Raw genomic sequence first — 15,816 nt, 5'->3', positions numbered from 1 at the left:
AAAACAAACACATTTAAAGCAAATTAGTCTAGTAAAAATATGTTGACAAAAATATTTTTCGGAATCCCCCTAAAACGCACACAAGTTGTTATCTGCAATTACAATGTTAACTTTATAGTTCTTTAAAAAACTAGTACAGCATCAACATCTGAAGCTCTAAAAGAACATCCACACGATTCAAACAAATGGCATCACGTCTTGACTCAGAGGAATAAGAACTTGTGATTCGCCTCTAAGCACATTCGACATCGTTCATCCCAAAACATACACTGATTTACAGACGTATCTTTCCCAATGTAAGTCAATAGGAAAAAGTATTTTTGGGACATTGTGGACGGACACTGAGTGTAGTACCATTTGGCGACTATGAACATGTATTTCACTTCCTGGGGGCTGGGTTTTTCCCACCTTCAAGCCCCTGTCACACTGTCCCGAAATTGACACCCGATGGACACACGAATATGGAATTGTGAATTCCGCACGAAGATGGCCCCGAACCACACACGAAGGCAACATTTACATTACATTTAAGACATACAACTGCAACGAAAGTAACACAAACAATGATGTTACAGTACTATGATACTGTACTGATATCTTCAGACTTTGTTCTTTACTTTCTCCGTCTTTATATGTAGAAAATATTACGTTTTCTCCGTAATGTTGTTTCCATAACAACAACAACTTCCTGTCAACTGTCCTTCAAAATACTATATTATATCCTTTTTAGTTTCACAGAACACAAATTGGGTTATTTACATAATATGTTTACATGATTTTGTTGTGCAATAAAACAACCCGATGGACACACGATAAAGGAAATGTTCAAATTCGGCTGTGATCGTAGCAACATCGGGCCGTTCGTGAGGGCATCTTAAGCCTTCGTATGACCGCTGGTGGAGTTTCTCAGGCTCCGGCAGCAACTTCGTGAGCGGAGGCAAAATCTTTGGCATGCCAAAAAGTTGCCGAAGGACCTTGAGAAGGTTCATTTTCGTGTTGAATTCCTGTGTCAATTTTGCCCTTCGTAAGGCCATCGTGAGGGCATCTTGTTATCATCGGTGCCATCGGGCGAATGCACCGATGATAACACGAAGATGACACGACTTGACAAGATGCCCTCACGAGTGCCTCACGAAGTTGGCGTTCACGAAGTTGCTGCCGGAGCCTGAGAAACTCCACCGGCGGTCATACGATGGCTTAGATGCCCTCACGAATGGCCCGATGTTGCTACGATCACAGCCGAATTTGAACATTTCCTTTATCGTGTGTCCATCGGGTGTCAATTTCGGGACAGTGTGACAGGGGCTTAAGGGGAAGTAGTTAGGACATGTGCTTATAATGAGGCTCCCGGTTGGTGACACCCCGCTGCCACAGAGCTGGAGCGCACCGGGCACGATGAGAGCAATGAAACAGGTTCGGATAGAAACAGTAAAGCACACAACTAATACTTGTTGCTCTTACAGTACGTGGTGAAACTAGCTTTCAACAGTTTCGAAATCCAAGTTTTTGAAAAAATAAAATAGGGGATGGGAGGATTCAGTTCTTCATGGACTGTATGGATGAATTTCAAGCTTGTGTGTGAGTGTTGTAACCTGTGCTTCTGAATGACTTGTTGTATGAAACTATTCACTTCAAATAATGCAAACTCTCAGATCATAAATAAAACATTAATGACACATTCAGTGATAAAAGAAGGTTGGCGTTTTCCTTCTAAATGAGATCTTTAATCTCTACGTTAGCTGTCAACACCCCATGACACTTGGCCAAGAAACGCTTTGTGAAAGAGAGTATAAATAATGTATTGATAACTTGTGGAGCGTCACAGGATGAGTTCTGGGGGCTCGGCTGACACACTGACAGCTCTCAGCGGATCCTCCTCTACTCAGCTCTGAAAGCTGTCAGATGAAAAGGGAACCTGCACCGCGGCTCTTCTGAGAGGATACACAACACAAAGCAGCTCCATAAGTCCTGATGGAGCTCTGGCTATCATCCAAATAACCCTGTCACAAATATACATGTCCTGTTCCTCTGCTCTGCGTCCCTTTCCTCATGCGACAAGATTAGATAAGAAGAGATAGTCCTTTATTCATACAAATGATACACATATCTGTGGCAGGTCGAAATATGATACAATAATAGCCTGCATTATAAGTTGAAGGACGATTAATTTAATGGTGATTAAAATATGTTATAAGGTTAAAAAATGTTGTATTATACATACAAAGATTGAATACAACTATGAAATTGGGTAATGTAGTTAAAAGTGTTGAACTGTTATCTACTAGATCAGTGTTTCTCAAACTTTTTCATACCAAGGACCACTTAGCCAATAAAAAAACACTCGCGGACCACCTAACAAATGTACACCTTTACAAATCGCCTGAAAATGGTACAAACAAGTGGCCACATGTGTGATGAAGGTGTTAATCTGGGCTATATAATGCAATCAAAAGTTAAACTTAAGCTCGCTCCATTGCGGAGATATTCCCGCGAGAGTGCGAACAACTTAATTAAATGTATTTATTTCAGATGTGAAATTTTACCAATATACTCACGGACCACTAGGGGGCGCTCACGGACCACCAGTGGTCCGCGGACCACACTTTGAGAAGCCTGTACTAGATAGTCTTAATCCATGATCCGGAGATTGATTGCTTTTGTCTCCGCTGACATACCTGCTGATAGCAGTATTCCTTTAAATTAATTTCCAAGTTGTTGATGATGAATAAACACATTTAATGTGGTAATTATTCCTTAACATGTCAAGCATTTTTAAGAAGGTTTCTGTGTGATTTTGATTTAGTTAGAGTTAACTTTTGTCAAGTTTAGTTCAGTGTGTTAGCGCAGGGTGTATGCACGTTTAAGCTAGGTTATGCTTATGCGTTTTCTCTAAGCTTCCTCACCTGAACTCGCAACATGTCCAGTCACCAGAACAGCGTAAAACAAGCGCAGCCAATTGCATTACGTTTTGTTTGCTGCGGTTAGGCTGACGTGACCTCAATCCGCCGCCGCGCCGGCTGCCGACTTAGATCACGGTGGTCTCGGTCTGTAAGAGCCTCTCCTCATCAGGTCCGGCTTAAGCCTCCCACACACTGCCCGTCAGTGGATTAGACGGCTACTGCTTGCACACGTCTGACGCGTTCTGCTCTCCCTGAGTCATGCAGCTCTTCACAGACCCAAAACATCACCTGGAAAGCCTGGAGTCCAGAGTTTGTTAGAACTCATCCTCCTTAAAACCTAAGCTCTCAAATCCAGCACTCTGTGAGCATTAGGGTTTATCTCATAAGTCCTAAATGAAAAAACGTTGAAGTGTTGAAGTGTTAACAGAATTAAAAGCACTTTGAAGTTCTGCAACATGCAAACTCAAATCTCATCCAGGAAAGTAATGATCGACTTAGAATATTCCAACTTCTACTTAAGCACTTTTGATTTGTGTTCTCATAATGATGAGCAGGTTAGCATTTCTACAAAGTGTTGCCAACATCAGCTTTACAACTGTTCACGTACCTGCTAACTGGGGAGATGTGGTTGCATGGACGCAGCTTTACAACAGCAACAGAATCCAAGGCCATCTGTGTAAACAGAAACACATTAAGATCAGTATTTAAATAAGTCCAGTTTCACAAACAAGCTTCACTTTGCCAAGAATGTGTGTTCTCTTGTACCCATTGTAGATACTTGTAGTTTTGAACACTTAAAAAGGGTTTGAACATTATTTTTCAGTTAGAAAATGTGTTATGATGAGCCCTTCATTTACTGAATTTCAAATGAATCTCTGTAGGATTTAGTTTTCAATAATGTAGATCTCAGTTAGTGCCTTGGTGTGTCCGGATGAAGGGCCTTTTTCTGAGCTGCAACATCCTTCATTGAATTGCCTCCAATGAAGACAGACCAAATGCCATCCCATGCTGTCGCCTTGAGATGTATGCGTCTGCTCAGAGCAACTCAAGTTGAACATATCTCAACTTGGTGAAGTAACGGTAGATACCTGGAGGAAAACCTTGTGATGTGTGCCATGTTTTTCAGACAGAAATGGTCATAACAAAGAGTGAAAAGCATATTTGTTTGAGCATATTGGCAATGGACCCTGATTACTGGCTGAAGGTGAGTGTGTACTTTTATCTCCATAAGTTTGAGAGGAAGTTGGTGTTCATTGTGAAACAACGATGTCACAAAAACTAGCACAAATAGATAAGGGGGCTGTGAGGAGGCACAAGCAAAATGGTCATCATAATTGTATTTATTTCATTTAAGGTTTCTAATACCAATGTACACAGGCAAATGAATATACCATGCCTTTCAAATAATTGTACTTCGTGAAAATATGTCTTAAAGACACACAATCATGATAAGAATCCCCATGTTCTGGAGGCCATCTTGTGCCAGCGCTCCAAGGAGGAGCCTCTAAAGTCCTCCTTATATGAGCTGTATGAGTAGGTGGAGTCTTGGATGTTATTGGTTGGATAATGTGTGATGTAATGTTTGCCAATTAACTTAAAAACGATCAGTTTTGTGCAGATAGTTTATTTTTTGAAGGTACAATATTTTTGGAAATAAAATAATGATTTGATTTAGAACTTTGTTTAACTGTTCACTCTCATTCATGACCTGATTGGCCTGATTGCATTAGGATGTCGGGCTGTCTGTTTTAAATGTGACTGGAAAGAGGGGGGGGTACTTTTGTTGGTGAAGGAGCGGCACCAGGCCTGTTGTGAGAAGGCAGATTGATATGTCTGTAAAACAATATTTTTTTGTTGAAGGCTAACAATAAAATGCCAATTTCATTTTTCTCCAAGAAAACCCTCTCCCCAATTGTAAAGTACTGGGAACATTTTGTTATGAAACCACATGAGAAAATGCGTGCGGTGGTTCTGCGCAGCGCCCTCCCAGAAGAGGAGCACATTGTGAGAAGGAAACGTGGAAAGTAAAGCCACAGAAAGAATTGAGATGTAATTGAAGTGTGATCAGTAAGCAGTGGATAAGCTGAAGTGTCTGTGTAAGTGTAATCACAGATAACAGTGGCACTCTGTTAATCAGTACGAGATAACAAGTGTCAGCTGATGTGTACGCTCTCAGAAATACAACAGTGAGTCAAAGCTGAACAAATGAAAAATCTATTTACACTACAAACATTAATTGGTTTTATATAACGCAGACGAACTGATTGGTTTAATCCCCCCCGATAGCTGAAGGTGTCACGTCTATAATACATTTAAATTAATATAACTAATTAATTACCTATAAAATATCCAAAAAAGTAAAACATCCTTTTAAATGGTCCGATAGTTAACATCTTAAGAATCACAGCTTATTATATTAATGAAAACTGGAGCAAAAAAAAATATAATATAATACAAATACAAGTAAAACCGGGCTTTTCTTTCCTTCTTGTATCTGGCTCTGCTACTCTTTCTCAACCAGATCAGAACCGCTCAATTTCGCTTGAGAATGTAACCATTTTAAACAATTTGCAAAATTCATTTTCCATAATGTGAAATGACTTATCAGTTCATCATCTAATTGTTTAGGCTCAGACGTTATGGCTCCAACAAACCGTTTCCCCAGAGCCCTGCTGACATGTTGTAATGAAATAAACAATCACTGTTTCAGAAGAAAGAGATGTCATTGGTTACGGCTACAAAGTAGATTCAATGTGAGGTGGCTTTGCATCCCTGAACCGCCTGGGAAACGTAACCATGCCGTGAATACGCAATAACATACTCTGAATGTGAAGCAGTGTCTTTTAAAGAGAAGTATCTTTTTTATGAATGTAGATTTTCTCAATATTATCGATATAATCCGTGTAAACGTGAATTGTGTAAACGCAAAACGCCTTTCACAAATGTAAAAAAGACTTGCCAACCCACAAAAACGACCAGCAAAATGATCAGCACATATTCAAACAAATTCCACAAATGAAAAGAAAATCTGTTGTTTATGTTTATGGATCTCAATTCTCTGATTATACTTTGAGAGAAGGTAACTGTACGTCATCACCGGAACAGTTTCATAACTTCACTGATGGTCAGCGTTGATTTCTGGTTGAATGTAAATCATTCGAGGGTCGATGTCAGTCTGCAGCAGGCAAACACTGCAACTGGTATTTCCTTGGCTTGTTAGTGTTATATTTGAATGCATTATATATATTTACTAGGGATGCACGATAATTATCGGCTCGATAATTATCGGTCCGATATTAGGAATTATGACGTCATCCCGATAAACCCGATAAAAGTATTAATAGCCCTGATAATATACAATATATTTTTTGGGTAAAAAAAAATAAAAAAATACTGCGGTGTGGGTGGATTGGGATGAGGGGCGCTTGTGTTTCACTCGGCTCCTCCCGTTTTGCCAGTACTGTGGTATTAGTGGTTTAGGAAGAGGGGAGTTCTTCACAAATCCAGCGCTCCCTAATACTTCGAACCTGATCAGTCACCTGAAACATCGCCATCGCTACGATGGTGTGTTAAAAGCGTACGAAGACAATAATACAATACAAAGTGTGTATGTGTGTGTGTGTGTGTGTGTGCGCGCGCGCGTTGGAGCTATGTGCAACTCAAGGCATATGCTCGAACCGGAGCTGCCTGGACGCTGCAATCATGTTGCTGAGTGTGCTGACTTCTCCTACAATGTCCCGCTGTCTGCTTCCTGCATCAAGTCAAGTGCTCGGCGCAGTTGTAGCGAAATGTCGCTCCTATGTTTTCATTTAAACAGCTCCTTATATCCGTTGGCGCAGCTAGCTAGCACCAGATGCTAACAACAACAATGCACGTAAGGTCTCTCTCTCGCTCGCTCGGACCACACATACACACACCCTCCCGGTCCTCCCAATAGCCAGTCGGTGCCTGCCGGTGAGCGTGGAAGTGTGGTCTGCCACAAGCGGGCGGCAGGAGCGGGGCTGTCAGCATCAGCTTGTAGATGGTATTTTAAACTCGATGCGCTCTGAAACTACGGGGCGGCCGAGGGGAAAAAATACACATGCGTTAATCGCGTTAAAATAATTAGTGGCGTAATTTTTTATTATCGGTTATCGGTATCGGTCTTGAGAAGCAGGAAGTTATCGGTATTGGTATCGGTTTCAAAAAACCAATATCGTGCATCCCTAATATTTACTACTAGTTTTGTTTGACGTGCGAAACACAACGCAGCTCTTACTGTAGGTATTATCATTTTTTCCGCTTGGTGCTGATTCTTTGTTTTCATCAGAAGGTGGCCAGGCAGTGACGTAGCTCTGATCTCATCTTTACCGCTGCTAAGGCAATCTGAACGGATAATACCGTGGAATACTTCACTACTTTGAATGTACACTTTTGTATTTGTGGACATTCAAATCTTAAAAGTGAACAACAACCAAAACCATTGTCCAAAAGAGGGAATTAGGTTAAAGACAAAGAGATCTGGAAGCAGAGACATCAGCAGAAGAAGACAGACAGGAAGTAAACACTAATGGGAACAGCAGAAGAAGACAGACAGGAAGTAAACACTAATGGGAACAGCAGAAGAAGACAGACAGGAAGTAAACACTAATGGGAACAGCAGAAGAAGACAGACAGGAAGTAAACACTAACGGGAACAGCAGAAGAAGACAGACAGGAAGTAAACACTAATGGGAACAGCAGAAGAAGACAGACAGGAAGTAAACACTAACGGGAACAGCAGAAGAAGACAGACAGGAAGTAAACACTAATGGGAATAACAGAAGACATACACAGTCTGGGGTTATCTTCATTATGCCGGTAGATTTAAACAAATCTTATTACATCCCTATGTGTTCCTTGATTTCTAAGCATTGTATTCGCTCTTTTTGCTATACTGTTGTACCAAATAGATATTCATAAACATACAGAACAGCTCAAACGTCAGCTTGTACTAGCAGCGACCGCAGATAGAATGCTTCCCAGACATGCCATTCTGTGTGCTGTATCTCTCCCTGTCAGCGTCTATATATAGGTCTTCAGCGGGGAAAAGAACAAACATCAGCGTGATATATGCGTCTGACAGGGCCGCACTGCGTCACTCAGGTGGGTTGACACTGCTGCCATGGCGACGGCATCCTCAGCCTATACCTGTCAGCCTCTGAAGACGCTTCAAAAGAGCTCAGGCAATTTAAATATAAGTAAACATATTTTTATAATGCACATTACTGCCCTATTACTAAGCTGTCATCATGTTGGACAACAAGCCCCGCCCCCTACGAAGTGAGTTCAATAGAGCCAGGGTTTCTTTGAGTTAGCTGGCTCGATTAAAGGTCTCCTATCATGATATTGTTAGGCGTATATTATGGGTCTCAGATATATAAAAAACATGTCTATGATGTGTTTTGCTCAAAATACCAAACAGATCATGCATTTCAGAAATCCCTCATACCCTTCTATTTCAGCCCTGTTAGAGAAGAGCTGATTCTGGGTCTGTAACTGCTAGCCCCGCCCCTTTTGGAGCACGCAGGCACACTATGAGCTGCAGAGGGAAGAGAAGGCTGATAACTCAGCAGATTCTCTAAACGCCATACTATGTTCCAAACCACATCAAGGATTATTTCTGAAACAGTTTGGAGCTCAAAGGCTTTTCTCTCGTGGGTTTACCACAAGGTGAGTTCCTTTTGATGTCCTGCTTCTTCACACATACTCTCTCCAGTACAGGTTAGCTCTGAGTGTTAGCATGCTTGCTAATGTAAACAAAGACCATATTATGTCCAAAAACACATCAAGCATTGTTTCTGACAGCCACGTTTCTGATAAGGACGTGGGCATAAATGCAGCCCACATGTCGTTTTTTTTAAAGTGTGAATATTATATACCTATACCTGCTATTCTGTCAGGTATAACACAGCAGTTACCAGTTTAGAAAGTATTTCTTCCTGACCCAACCTGAACTTGTGTATAGTTGAAAATCCAATTGATTTTTCATATGTTCCACAAAAAATGTGTCTCCAGTTTCCAGTTACACTATATGTTGGCTTTAGGTCAGGTTTCCTATTTCAGAATTCCGCACCAGTGAGGGCTTAGGGCAACCTGCAGGAAGCAATAGAGCTGAGTGCAACACAGTACTTCAAGATAACCTGACATTTCACCGCCAGTCTTTATTGTAAACACGTAAATATGACCACTGTTAGTCAACATATGAGTTGGACATTACAACACATGCACTTGCTGCAGAACCTCCCTCTGAAAGTCCTCGATACATCTGATTAATGAATCCATTTCCCACCGCATTACGATTTAGATCAAGTCTGAAATGTTTCTTGCCTCACAGCAGCTCCATTTGCAACATCGAAAAAGGACAAATAGTAAGACACGATACAAGGATAGCAAACATTTACTCTCACTGAAAATAAAACATCCTCTAATGTACATTAGATCTGGGATGTAACTCTGTATTTAAGATTAGGATTGACCGGTGCACAGCGGAGTGCTTCAGCTGCAAATAAGAATGAAACGAGTGCTAATAAGAGAAGTGAAGAGTGATGATGTTGTGACTGGTTGGATCAGCCGATAGTTTCTTTGCACTTGATGTATCTGTGGTAGATAGCTGGGGAAAGTGTGGAGCGTCAGACTGGAGATGCAGTTACACTCAGATCTTCACTGCCTCCTTGGCCGTTGCATTGACACACAGCCAGCTGGGAAGAGCACATTACGTTGTAATCTGGGCGTGGTGCAGGCTGATCATCCCTGAAGGGCCCAGGTGAACTTGTGTCAGCCGCCCGAACAAAGCAAAGACAGAGAAGCAGATCAGCTTTCAGAGAGTTTTACAAGTCTCCACTCTCATTGACATTCTTTCATCTCCGTGTATTGAGGGGGGGGGGATTATGAATGTTGCTGTGCTGTGTAACCAGTGCCAACTCTATCCCTGAAGGCAAGCTCTCAAAATGCGTCGTACAAAACACTTACGTCAAATAAGAATATACTGTGTTTATTACAGAGCAGCCCCAATATGCTTTCACGGGGGATTATGTGGAATTCACATGTCAGGAGACAACGACTAAAAGTGAGTCTCGTGAATCATTAAGTAAGTGAAGGCATTACTTATTTGGAAAAGTAACTAGTAATATGTAATGCATTACTTTTGTTGAGTATCTTCCCCAACACTGGTCACATTTGGCTGACGCTTTTATCCAAAGCAACGTACGTATACTTTACTACTGCTGTAGACCAGACATGCCTACAGGAGAGATGTGCAGGTTGGTGTCTTGCCCAAGGACACTACACTACCTTATATTGACTGCACGAGCTGGGGATTGAACCTTGGGCTCTCTGATTGGTTGATGCCCATGTTTCCCCTGATGGATGTCAGAGCATGACTCTCAATGAATGCTCATGGGGCTCTGTGTCTGCAAGATGTGTAAAGAAGCAGCTGTTTGTGTGATACGTGTCAGTGGTGCTTCTCCTGCTCATGAGTAACCCAAAACAGATGCTTTGCTTTTAAATGAACGGATATTCCTTATAGTGATTATGATGTCTACTTGCACAATCACCGTATTGTGAAAGACTGGTGTATTGCTGGATCGGTGTATGCGTGCTGATCGTCCCTGAAGGGCCCAGAGGAGCTTGTGTCTGTCAGCCCGTCCGAACAAAGCAAAGACCAGAGCAGCAGTTCAGTTTTCAGAGAGTTTTACAAGTCTCCACTCGACATTCTCTCATCTCAGTATATATATGTTATGCATGTTGTGCTGTTTAACCAGTGCCAACTCTAGCCCTGAAGGCAAGATCTCAAAATGCATCGTAAAAAACACAGAACTTCAAATATTAATATACTGGTTTTATTACAGAGTAGCCCAAATATGCTTTCAGGGGGGATTATGTTGAATTCAAATTGCAGGAGACAACTACTGAAAGTGAGTCTTTTCCCCTCTCACACCAAGGTGTGAGGGCTCGTTCGGAGCTAGAGCCTGATAAGCACAGGTTTTTCCTGTTCACACCGCAACGGAGCCGGCTCTTTTCCCCAAAAACCGGTTCTTACCAAGCTCCAAAAATAAATCGGTCTAGAAGCAAGAACCGCATACGTTACGCTTACGTCGGAGGCGGGGGCGGGATCAACCTGAGCTCTGCATAACGTCTGCGAGAGTCATGGAGAGGACTATGATGATGGGTGGAATGCACCAGCAGCAGAGCCTGGGGTAGCAGTGTCTCAAGGTGCAGAGGAGGAGGGCACTGACATCAGAGAGGGTGTGATGCGCTACCTGAATACCTACATATGCGTTGTATTGCATTCATTGTATTGAACATAAATAAATCTTTTTTTTTTCATATACATGTGTTTGTCAAATGTTTTAAACAAATGTTATCTGAATTGAATATTTAGTAAATATTTGAATTTCAAGCACCAGTAAGTAGGCTACTGCCCCATAATAAGAACATTTGAGGAAATATCAGATCATGAAAAGAAAATCTTTCTAATAAATTAAGCGAATATCAAAGCTAACTATAAACATAAATACTAAAGTGTAAAACACAGCAAAACTATATTCATAAATGCAAGTGTAAACATGGATGGAGACTAAAGTATCCACAACATAAAATAATATATTAAATATAACCTCAATCTTTCTTCTAGACATGTTAAAAGCTTGCTTGAATGGGTTATAGGTTTATTTTGTTCTCTCGTCTTTGAAATATATAAGGAATGTGTTGTTTGAGTCTAGTAGAACGAGGGTATTACAATTGAGCAATTTCTACATGTATTATGTATTTATCATGTATTCTTAATACTATTACAAAATAAACATGTAATAATGTTTTAGAGGAGGACCTCAAGCTAGCAAACTCAATTTCTTGCTTTAAATCTCTTAAAACTAAGGGGCTTTTTCCTAACTGATGGTGTTTGTTACTGCTTTATAAATTCATGTATGTTTATATCTTCTCTAAATCAAGATTATGTGAATCTGATTTTTTTTCTGTTGGGTGCCATTCATTATCAACAAGAGATAAGATAAGTCAAAGAAGTACTTTATTGATGGCAGTATAAAAATACAAAAAAAATGTATCAAAGGCATGCCATTAAACAATACAAATAAAACATGTAAAACTGTATTGCAGCCAGCATAACTATACATGGCATTGTAAACATAAAACATTTTAAAGAAAATAAATAAACAAGGAAGTACAAATGTTGCATTTAAAAATTAACTAGATACAAAATATATAATATGTACAATAACTATTAAGGTTTTTTGAAGTATCAGGGAGGAGACGGGCCACGTCAGCTGCCCAGTCATGGTGCTGTTCCTGCTGGGCCCGATCCTCTCCTCCTCGTTTCCTCTTGCCTGGGTGACAATAAGATAATAATTAGCAATAAGGAAAAATCACAGGACAGGTACAGGTCACACAAGGATATAAGAATAACATGTATAAACAGAACAACAGTAAGGTGAACTAAAGAAAGTTCTGGCCCTAGATGTTTACAATGATTGTGAAAGTGAATTACATTATGTCCAGCCTGTTGATAATGAATATAAATATATGTATATGATAGGATGTCACACACAACTGTACTAGCTGCTTACTAGCTAAGACTTTACTTGTAACAGAGCATTTCCACACAGTGGTATAGCTTATTTTAATTACTGTTGATGGATGATCCAAGGTTTAAAAAAACAAAAACACAATTCCAGTTGCTTTGCCATTTCTATTTCTTACCTAGAACCACACGCTGCGGTGTCGTGATGGCACTCGGTGTTGGTGGTTGAGTTGGTGTCGATTCTTCGGCTGGGGTCCGTTCTGGATTCGATGACGATGTGGACAGAACACTGCCATCACCCGTTGTTCGGGAATGTTCCTCCTCACGAGTCCCAATGTAATCATCTAGAACAGCAAAATGACTTGTTAATTCCACAAACTACTGCAGCACAATACTAAATAGCAACAACAACTATAGAAAAGAAAAACTGAACGTAAACAATGGCACATATGGTGTTAGCAAACAATAGCTCTAGATATCTGCCTTAGCTAGCTATGTAGCTCTTCGGGGCTCCATAAAAGCATGGGTTGTCGAACATTAATGTAAGGATAAAATAGACTTCTTTGTTAGAAGTGAGCGTACCTTGCAGGGACTCCAGTAAAGCCGTTGCCGTTTTCCCTACATCGCAGGAAAGTCCTCGAAAATCCGCGTTCGGACATCTGTGCAGAGACATCCTGGAACACTTTCACATTTCGCGTTGTTCCGTCGAGCTCCCGCTGGATTTTATCATCCCCAATGAGATTAAGGAACGTCGTCACCTCCTCGGTCGACCACGGTGTGCTTTTCTTCGACGTTGCCATTTTTGTAGCTCCTCCGTTTACAAAATGCTGCAAGCTTGCTTCTTGATATATATGCGACGCTAGGGATGATCTCGCGCGCGATCTTGTGACGATTCTCTCTGACCAATCAGCAGTCGAGTGTTGACGTCACAGCCCTGGCCTGGTCTGATAGAACCACGATTTGATGGGGCCGGAAAAAGAGAGAAAAAGTACCCGCTAGCTGGTACTAGGCTATATGGAAATGCCACCAAAAACTGGCCTGGCCGCTTGAGGACGGTTAAGGACGCTTAAACGGGGCTACCCGCTGCAGTGGAAATGCGCCATTAGAGACCTGAGTCCAGGGGCTGCTTGTGTTTCTGCTCCTCACAGAACATCATAGGACCAGCAGATCCTGTGTGAACGCTCTACGTTAGTCAGTGGACGTCCGACAACATGCACACTAACTGCTATTGCAGCTATAGGATAAACTTTGGTTTAAATTGCGTGAATAAACTAGCTAGAGAGCTAAAGTTAATTACATTCATCCAATGTCAGAAGGATTACCTTTTAACAAACGTTGTAATGCTTTTCTTTCATTTCAATTTGAGTAAAACATTGAAGATATAACATTGTATTGTTTTCTTTTTACACTGACTCAGATATAATAAAAAGACGTCAGTCGAAGCTCAGCTTTGGTAAGGAAGAGACAGGACAGGCAGCGAGAAAGAGAGAGAGAGAAAGTGATGGAAGTCAGGGAGGAACTGCAGGCTTAATAACCCCATCTATCTATAACAATAGTCTTCATTTACAATAGGCATAATTTTAAAACAACATACATCTATTGCAGTTATGATTTCATAATAAAACACCATTTGCTTACATCTTTGTTCTCTTTTGAGAAGCAAACAAAACAGATTTAAAAAAAATAATGCAAACAAACAAGTGAAATGAACTCAATCAATCAATCAATGTTTATTTATATAGCCCAATATCACAAATGTTACATTTGTGTCAGTGGTCTTCACAGTGTGTACAGAATATCAGTATGACAATACGACACCCTCTGTCCTTAGACCCTCACATCGTACAAGGAAACACTTCCGGAGAAAACCCACAGTTTAAAGGGCTGAATTGCTTTTAATTCACTGGCAGGAGCGACAAGTGAGGAGGAGCAAACAGTGAACAACGAGGGAGAGATTGAACAAAGAGAAAGAGAAGAGGACAGAGAGACTAAAGAAGATGGAAGAGAGGGTGCAGGTCTTTCTGCATGTCCAGATCATTAATAGTAACAATCAACAGATTAATGTATCACACTTTCAAAAATAATTTATGCTGCAGCCCACCGACATGGTTTGAAATCAATATATTATCCAATGTGTGACCCCCCACAGGACTTAAAAAGCACCTAACTAGATCATGAAAATCCCAAAAATCTCGGGGGTATCCCCCGAACCCCCCTAACATGTTTGGACCTCGGTATTTAGGAAATCCTGGATACAGCCCTGCCTGTAGGAAACGGCTTATGCCACAAAAGGATAACAACAAGTAGCCAAGATAGTCAGTTTAGCTTTGGTTGCTATGCTAACATCACGCATGTCATCCCAGAGAACAGCGTTGTGATGCCAAACGGCGGGCAGCGCTGCAGCGGTCGCTAAATGCCGCTGAAACACATTCATAAACAATGAACCACGGAACTCTGGAGAAAAGTATAAGAAGTAGTTATTTAATTTAATCTGGCTTCGTATGATTAAAAGCAACACGATCATCGCCCCCCATTGCTGTTGTGAGCGCCGTTGGGGAGAAAATCAGCGACGTACACGGTGACGTCATGACGCAGCCGCAGGTTATATTAGTCTTAAAACAACTTGTTAAAGCTATCATAACGGTCCTACTTTGATGTCGATGTTGCTTTGCTATGTGTTCTTCTTTCTGTGTCTTTGTATGCATGATTCTGATTCACAGTTTGAATCCGATGAGAAGCACACAGTTAAAGTACATCTCAAAGCATCCAGAAACATCCTATACATATTGCATTACATGTTGTTGCTTTTATCCAAAGCCACTTACATGCAGTTCAATAACAGACATGACTACAGGAGCAATGTGCAGCTTAGTATCTCGCCCAAGGACATTTGGAAATGTTGACTGCAGGAGGTCGTGATTAAACCTTGGACTCTGATTGGTTGATACCCGACCCCTGATGGATGTCTGAAGCACGACCAGACGATGCTGACGGTGCTGTGTGTGGGCTGGAAGTGTAAAGAAGCAGCTGTGTGATAACATGTCGGTGCGACTGCTCGCACGTTACCTAAACACATTCTTGGCTTCTCCAGAACTCTCCTGCTTTTCAATTCACAATAATTCCTCGTTGTTGTGAACTTGTACAATCTACATATTAATAACATCAATTATATGTCCGCTGTGATATCTCATTTTTTCTTTGCAGTAAATAAGGCCGATCTTAAAACAAAACAAGATAATTCAAACTGTATCTGTTTATTTATCGAAAATATTGTTAAAATAAGTATCAGCTTTATTGTAGGGCTGGGCCATAATAGATAATAAAATATAAATATGTTTGACCAAATACCTCTAGAGAGTG

General features: G+C 40.9%; 1 long non-coding RNA gene across 1 annotated transcript in view; it reads right to left on the bottom strand.

Annotated features, from left to right (window-relative positions):
* LOC117442632 (uncharacterized) overlaps positions 1 to 15,816 on the bottom strand; it is a 138,311-nt gene that overhangs the window by 62,176 nt on the left and 60,319 nt on the right. Inside the window, exon 2 of the long non-coding RNA XR_004551537.1 lies at positions 3,508 to 3,572. This is a non-coding gene — a long non-coding RNA (uncharacterized lncRNA). The remainder of the gene's footprint in view (positions 1 to 3,507; positions 3,573 to 15,816) is intronic.

The sequence above is a fragment of the Pseudochaenichthys georgianus genome, unplaced genomic scaffold (assembly GCF_902827115.2).
Source record: "Pseudochaenichthys georgianus unplaced genomic scaffold, fPseGeo1.2 scaffold_448_arrow_ctg1, whole genome shotgun sequence".
Lineage (NCBI taxonomy): Eukaryota > Metazoa > Chordata > Actinopteri > Perciformes > Channichthyidae > Pseudochaenichthys > Pseudochaenichthys georgianus.
The sequence above is the reverse complement of the archived record's forward strand: the minus strand, read 5'-3'. Positions and strand labels throughout refer to the sequence as shown.